Source organism: Elephantulus edwardii, unplaced genomic scaffold (assembly GCF_000299155.1).
Source record: "Elephantulus edwardii isolate Elephantulus edwardi_28Jun2011 unplaced genomic scaffold, EleEdw1.0 scaffold00035, whole genome shotgun sequence".
NCBI lineage: Eukaryota > Metazoa > Chordata > Mammalia > Macroscelidea > Macroscelididae > Elephantulus > Elephantulus edwardii.
Genome location: NW_006399785.1, coordinates 9,258,526 through 9,266,984, shown reverse-complemented (window position 1 = coordinate 9,266,984; position 8,459 = coordinate 9,258,526). Strand labels below are relative to the sequence as shown.

General features: G+C 41.6%; 1 pseudogene; it reads left to right on the top strand.

Annotated features, from left to right (window-relative positions):
* The first annotated feature begins 6,114 nt into the window (after positions 1-6,114).
* LOC102857759 lies at positions 6,115-6,813 on the top strand (annotated as a pseudogene).
* The last annotated feature ends 1,646 nt before the right edge of the window (positions 6,814-8,459 follow it).

The window sequence follows — 8,459 nt, the reverse complement described above, 5'->3', positions numbered from 1 at the left end:
ACACAGTGAGTGCTGCAATGGGCTCTAGAGTGTCAGGAAGTATGAGGATGGCACAGGATAGGACTGGATTCAGATCTGTTGTTCATAGTGTTGCTAGGGGCTGTACTCAACTCAATGGCATCTAACAACAATATCCATTTGACCACAAAAAGACAAAGAACAAAATTTTTAAATGGCCAAAGAACCTGAATAGACATTTCACCGAAGAATAAATACGAGTGGCCAATAGGAATAAAAGAACATGCTCAGTATCTCGAGTCATTAAGGAAAGCAAGTCAAAACCACAAAGAGATATCACTTTACATAAACTAAGATGGATTTTTAGGGGAAATGGCATCCAACAGGTACAAGTGAGTTTATGGGGAAATTGAAAATCTCACCTAATAATGGTAAGGTAAATTGACACAACAACTTTGGGAAAGTTTGATGCTTCTTTAAAAGGTTTAATATAGAATTACCATATGATCTAGCAATCTCACTTGTCAGAAGAACTGAACACAAATAGATTTGAATACACCAACCTTCATTAAAGCACAATTCACATTAGAGAAAAGATTAAAACAATCTAAACACCCATCAACAAACTAATACATAAGGAGAATGTGGTACATAAATATGATAGAGTAGTATTCTACCATAAAGAGAAAGAGTTCTAGTATATGCTACTACATGGATGAGCCTTAAAGACTTTCTGCCGTAAGAGATGGAAACAACCCAAGTGCCCATCAACAAACAAATGGGTAGAGAAGCTCTGGCTTATTCACACAATGGAATACTATGCAGCACTGAAAAACAAGGAACTCATGAAACATTATGCAAAATGGATGACCCTGGAGGACATTATACTGAGTGAAATATCTCAGTCACAAAAGAACACATATTGCATAGGTCCACTGTTGTAAAATGGGACTAACATCAGGGTTAAGGGAAAACAAAAAAGGAGGCGAGGAATGATATATATATATTGCATTGAAACAGAGGAGGGAGAGAACTGTTTAAAAGGGATATATGAATAGGTATTCTTGTCATTACAGAAGTCCAGGGTGAAGGCTGCATAGTGGAGTGGACTTGCGGGGGGAGGGACTGCGTAACAGTGAAAGAGTGTTTCTTTTTCTTTTCAAGGAGAAGAGTGAATTGAGGGAGTGGGGTGGTCAGGGAGAAAAGTTCAACAATGAATGACTAGAAACCCTAAGTCTCTGTAAACTTTCATTAAAATTAATAAAAAATAATACACTCGGCTGAGTGAAGTAAATCACAAAAGGACAGATAACGTTATGATCCTACTTGTATGAAATATCTAGGATGTCACAGGTAGGTCCTGCCGCACTGCCTATGACTCACAGAAACACTCATAACAGGTTGAAATCTTGCATTACCTCACCATCTGTGATATGCTCAAAACTACTGTTACAGTCACCGTGTCAGTCCGTCATGTTGATGGTCTTCCTCTCTTTCTCTGGCCCTCCACAGATCCCAGCATGATGTCTTTTCTGAGGACTGGTGATGTCTGACCACATACTGGAAGTATGTGAGACAAAATTTTTTCTATCCTTGACTTCAAAGTGTATTGCTATCTTCAAAACAGATTTGTTTGTTCTTTTGGCGGTCCATCGGATAGTCAACCCTCTGCCAACCTCACAGGAGGAAAAGACATCAGTTTTTCCTCTGTCTTCCTTTGTCATTGTCATTTGCATACATATGAAGCAACTGAAATACTATGATTTGGGTCAGGCACATCTTAGCTTCAAATTGACACTCTTGCTTTTTTAGTACTTTAAAGAGATCTTTGACAGATGGTATTCGCAAAACAACACATCTTCTGATTTCTTGACTGCTAATTCCATGAGAGCTCTGGTGGTATAGTGGGTAAATACTTGTGATGCCAATCAAAGGTGGTTGTGGTGGTGGTTGTTGTTGTTAAGTGCTGTCAAGCCATAGACGACTCATAGCGACCCTATGTACAAAAGACTTGAACATTTGTATGACTTTCATCGTTTCTCCAAGTTCATAGTGTTTCCAGGGTCAAGCTATTTTGGAAGTGGATGCCACTCCTGCTTTCAAGCTTGTTTTGATTGGGGAGCTCCACCAAACACTGTCCACCATGGGTAACTATTATCATATTTGGCACATCAGTGTCAAAGTGTTTAGCATCACGGCAACCACAAGTTACTTCTGTACAGCAAATGAACAGACCAGTGTTCTACCACTTTGAAGAATGTTTGACCAAAAACAACCAAAACCAGACCTGAGGTCCACAGATTAAAATCACCCACCTTTGGCTTGGTAGCATCACTTTCTATCCATTGGCCAACTGATCTCTCTCTAAACCCAAAAGTAGGCAGTTCAAATTCACCAGCAGCTCTTCAAGAGAAAGATGAGTAATCTCTATCGACGGTGTTTACAGCCTCTGAAAACCTGCTGGAGGGTCAGCTGAGTTAGTTCTGACCTAATGACAGTGAGGTCTTTTAACTACCATGGGTGTTGAGTGTGGATCCACAACAATGAAATCACTGACGACTTTAATTTTTTTTTTCCAACTCTCCTCATGTTGCCTATGGAGGATTCTTGTTTTCTTGATGATGAGATGTAATTCATACTGAAGGCTGCAGTCTTTGATGTTTCTCAATAAGTGCTTTTAAGTCTTCAATATGTGTAGAGACTAGAGTTTCTTAGTGTTTATTGAGGCAAAGTGGGAGGAAGGATACAAGGAAGACTTTTTTATCGCTTCAGGGACACTTAGAGTCTGTTAAAGATGATAGAAAACTTGAACACAGACGATGATGACTACTGAATAACATGATCTGTTGTTGTTTTGTGCTAACTCATAGCTAACAGTCCAGGGGGTCAAAGGAAATTGTCCATCTTTCTCCCACAGAGCACCTGGTGGATTTGAACTGCTAGCTTTTGGGTTAGCAGCACAACTCTTTGCCACTAAACCACAAGAGACCCTGAGTAATATGAGAGATGCAGCAAATGTCCCTGACTTGCACATGCGATGAATGTTGAAATGGAAAAGGTTTGTAACCTATATAATTCAAACAAACAAAGGAAAAAACCACTTCACAGCCAACAAGTCGATTCCAAGATAGCAGCTGGGTAGGACAAAGCAGGACTGCCCCTTGGGGATTCTGAGGCTGTCAATCTTTACAGAACCAGATTGTCTCATCTTTGTCTATCTGATTGCCTGGTAGCTTTGAACTGCTGAACTTTTGGTTAATAGTCAAATGTTTAACTTATCAGCACTATGCACCAGAGAGCTGTACATGACTAAGGATGACAGAAAAAGAATCAATGCCTTTGAGTTGTGCGGGAGAAGAGTCTTGAACATACTTTGGACAGCCAAGAAAACAAACTGTTCTGTCGTGGAGAGCGTGGAACCAAGTTTCTCCTTGGAGGCAATAATCTGAAGCTCTGTCTCACATACTTCAAGCTCGTGGTTGAAGAGGCCAGTCCTTGGAGAAGGACATTATACTTGAAAAGTTGGAGGGACAACTCTGGAGAGGGTGAGCCTGGATAGGATGAATTGACAGTAACTGGAGTAAGGGGGCAGGTGTGTCAGAGTCAATGAGACTGGCTCACGAGAGCACAGGTACAGAGCTATTGTACATAGGGTCACTATGAGTCATGGTGACTCAATGGCACATAACAACAAGTGTTTTCACCACTAGCACGAGCATTCCCTCATACTGTTCCCTTCCTGTTCTTCACCTGCAAAGAAAGCAAGCTGAGACTTGAAGACATAAACCAGGCTAAATATGTCCAAGCCAGGACAGTGTATACCCCAGGGACCCCAAGGGTTTTTGTTTTGGGGTTTGCTACATGGCCATTTTCTTGGGGACACAGATCAAACACATCTTTCTAGAATGGGCAGTGTGTCTTTCTAACCTTCTTTTGAGCATCCTGAGGAAGCTGACCCTTTCAGGAACTGACTCCTCAAATTCCCCATCATCGGCCGCGGAGGATATGCAATCTTTATTAGATTAGCAAATGGCCAACTGACTAAAAGAGACATTAAAGGGAATCCTAAATGGACCTACAGCTTTTCAGAGTGAAGCCATCCCGGTGCTCCCTTCCTGAAGAAAGCATGCTTCAGGCTAGGGGGAGGTGACAAGATTCACTCACATTCTTCCCCCAAAGAGCCACTTAAGACAATCAAATTTCTGAGCTGTCACTTGCCCCCGGTCTCACTTCCTGGAAAGAGTTTTTAAAGTTGTACGTGCTTCAGAATAAGCCTAAAAGGAACTCCTCCCTCACTCTAAGGACACTTCCAATTACCACTGACCACGGAGAGGGGTGTGCATGACGCAGGAGGAAGTCAGAGCGAAGGCGGCGGGTGCTAGACCTTCCACCCTTACACTTTTTCCTCAGGGGAGGAAAAAAATGGAAGCTGCCGATTTCATCCCACCAATGCCCAGTCTGGAGAAGTGTACAGTCATCTCAGCCTCATGCATATTAACGCAGAATCCTGGAAGACAACGCTCAGCTTCTTTCTTCCCAGCCCCTTCCCGGCATAACAGTAAGGTCACTTATATTAGATTTTAGTAATTGAAGGCTGGGAGGAATCTCATGCATTTGAAAAATAAGTGTATTCCCCTATGCACAAATGTTCCTTCTCCTCGTTCAATTTCCTAATTTTCAGACAGTTCTACTCTTTAGAGTTAATAAAGGTAAATATTATTTTTTAAGTTGTACTTCAACCTTGTTGCTAGGAGGGGCTATTCCTTGAAGAAGGACATGATGCCTGGAAAGGTGGAGAGAAAGCAAAGGAGAAGAAGACCCTCAAGCAGGTGGATTGACATGGTGACTGCCACAATGGGCTCTAGTGTGTCAGGAAGTATGAGGATGGTGCAGGACAGGACGGGGTTCAGATCTGCTATTCATAGGGTCTCTATGAGTCGTATTCAACTCAATGACACCTAACAGCAACAAGAACAACTTTAGTCCTCACAGTCTTTGAGTGCTTCAATTGATCAAGCATTCAACTAGTAGTCAAAAGATTGGTGGTTCAAATCTACCCAGAGTGAAGGGAAAAATAAATCTGTATGTGCGTACTTCAGCAACACATATACTAAAATTGGAATGATTATAGAGAAGATTAGCACAGTCCCCGCGCAAGGATGACACGCAAATTCATGAAGCATTCAATATTTTTTCTAAGAATCAAATTCCTATGCATATGAAAAAAACTTCTCCAACAAGGCAAAAAGGGAAGCCACAGACTGGGAGAAAGAATTTGGTAATGATATGTCTGATAAGGGACTTATATCTAGAATTTATAGAATACTCACACACCACAATGAAATAAAGGTAAACAACCCAATTGAAAAATGGGCACAGGATATGAACAGACACTTCACCAAAAAAAGACATTCAGATGGTGAACAAACACACGAAGAAATGTTCAAAATTCCTAACTCTAAGAGAGATGTAAATCAAAACAACTATAACTGTGATCAATTAGTTGTGGCCTCCACTGCACTCGGACCAGCCCAAAACAACTGTGAGATATCATCTCATCCCAGTAATAATAGCAAAATTCAACAGAGCAGCAAACTCCAAACGCTACTGAAGTTGTGGAGAAACTGAAACCCTTATTCACTGTTGGTGGGAGTGTAAAATGGTGCAACCATTGTGGAAGGCAGTATGGTGCTTTCTCAAAAAGTTGAAAATAGAAATACCATTTGACCCAGCAATTCCACTACTAGGAATTTACCCTAAAGAAATCAGAACTTCCATCCAAACAGATATATGCACACCCATGTTTATTGCAGCTTTGTTCACAATAGCAAAGAGATGGAAACAACCCAAGGGCCCACCAACAAATGAATAGGTAGAAAAGCTGTGGTATATTCACACAATGGAATACTATGCAGCATTGGAAAAACAAGGAACTCATGGAATATTATACTAAATGCATGACCCTGGAGGATATTATGCTGAGTGAAATATCTCCGTCACAAAAGGACAAATACTGCATAATGACACTGTTATAAAACAGGACTGACATGGGGTTTGGGGGTAAATTAAGAAGGGATAAATAAGGTGTACCACATTGAAATAGATGAGGAATAGAACTGCTTAAAAGGAATATATGGACAGCAGGGCCAGGAGAAGATGGCTGGCCCAGGAATGACCGGGTTCTCCCGCCAGGTGAGGTGCTTCAGTACATCTGTGGTCAGGCCATTTTCCAAGCTTGCGAGGCCACCTGTTCAGATACATGGTGCCAATGGCCGCTATGCCACTGCTCTTTATTCTGCTGCGTCTAAACAGAATAAACTGGATCAAGTAGAAAAGGAGTTACTGAGAGGAGCACAACTTCTGAAAGATCCCAGAGTGGCTCTTGCTAATCTGAATCCTCACGTGAAGGGGTTTATTAAGGTGAAAAGCCTAAACGACATCACGGCAAAAGAGAGGTTTACTGCGCTCACATCCAACCTGATCAATCTACTTGCTGAGAATGATCGCTTGAACAATATGCCGGGAGTCATTTCTGCCTTTTCCACTATCATGAGTGTTCACTGTGGAGAAGTTCCTTACACAGTTACTACTGTGTCTTCCTTAGACAGCGCCTCTCTCTCTCTCTCTGAGTTAAAAACAGTCCTGAACAGTTTCCTAAGCCAAGGCCAAATGTTGAAACTGGAGGTTAAGACTGATCCATCAATCATGGGTGGAATGATTGTCCGTATTGGAGAAAAAGATGTTGACATGTCTGCAAAGTCCAAGGCCAAGACCCAGAAGCTGAGCAGGGCCGTGCGGGAGGTTATGAAAGTGTGGATGTTCTGTCAAGAGCGTGTAAACCTGGAGCATCAATAAAACGCTGACCTGACAATTTTTAAAGTGGAAAAGAAAAGGAATATATGATTATGATTAGGTATTATTTGCATGACAACAGTCCAGGATAAGAGCTGCATAGTTAAGTGGACAGGGGGTAGGGGGAATTGTAACATAATGAAATAATTTTTTTTCAAAGAAAAAGGTGAGTTGGAGGGGCAGGGAGGGAAATATGCAACAATGAATGAAAGGAAACCCAAGTTCTCTATAAACTTTCATTAAGATCTCAGTTTAAAATATTAAAAAATAAAGCTTAAAATGAGAAAGAAAGGGGGGGTGGGGGAACCCACCAGAGGGTCAGGGATGGGTCAGTTCTGACTCTACGGTATACAACAACCACCACTATTATGGTGCAATCTAGTTCTTCTTTCAAGTTTGCTAGCCATTAGTTAATGTATTTTGCAAGTCTATAAAAAACTTGTAAAAGTATAGTGGTCAGATATAGTAACTAAATACATTAATCAATGGCAATTGACACTATAATTATTTTAAACCTTCACTCAAAATCATTAAAAAATTGGAAAAAAAACAAGTTTTCTTGAACCGGACTATTAAAAAACAGAAAACAAATTTAAAAATCCACACAGAGGAACATCAGCCTGGCGATCTGCTTCTAAAGGGTTAGATCCTAGGGAGCACGTCAAATGACAGAATTGTTACTCGGTCAGTGTCTCGGCCTTCACATCTGTCTCTCTCCCACTCTCATAGGAGAGAACTGGAAGCAATGTTTCTCAGAGGATCTAGGAAGAGAAGTCAAAAATAGATGACTCAAGGTGAAGAAGGCCCCCTTCAGGAATGCAGGAGATCAGAACCCCAATAATCCCGCAGGTCCCTAGGCAGGCTCGGTTGTGACCAGCGTCACAAGAGTGGGAGCCAAGAAACACAGTGCCCACCAGAGGCTCGCTCTCTCTTTCTGTGGACAACATGCTGGAAGCTGTGGGCCAACCCCTCACTTTCTAGGGGTGTACCGCCCCTTTCTTGTTTTGTTTTCTTGTTAACTCTTTTGCACCACCTAGCTTTCACCACCTGGCCTCCTTTGCAATGCCACAATAAATCTTTTGAGCTGGTTTTGCTGTGTTACCACTGTGCGTGCATCTGTTCACTTATTTACAGTCACTTCAACTCACTAGCTTGTAAATATTAGCTAGGGATAAAGAGATAAAAGAGCCCTAGCTGTAGCACGTTTCAGAACACAGTTCTACTTTAGCACCTAGGAGGTTGGTATGAGCTTTAATCAATTCAGTAGCATCTGACAACAGCCATCTCTTAGCCTTTCATCCCGAGTAAGTTCAGGAAGGGTCTATGTATTGCCAGCAGTCACCTACCCTTTGAAATCTTCTGTTCGGTTCTTTCCCTTCAACATGTTTTCCTTTTGTTTTAGCTTCTTGATGCTCCAGTGCAATCTTTGAGTCTCTTCTGACATCTATTCTGGTTCTTCTGTTGAGGATGCAGTCAGAGTGCTCTTTGGAGGCAAGAATGATAGGCTTCACCTCACCTACATTGGGCATGTTGCTTGCTGCTGTAGAGGAAGGCTTCTTGCCAGCTCCATTACTCTCTGACTTCTCTGGACCTGAAATCAATAAAATGGATGTAATAATAATAGTGCCACTTCCTAGAATTGTTAAAGG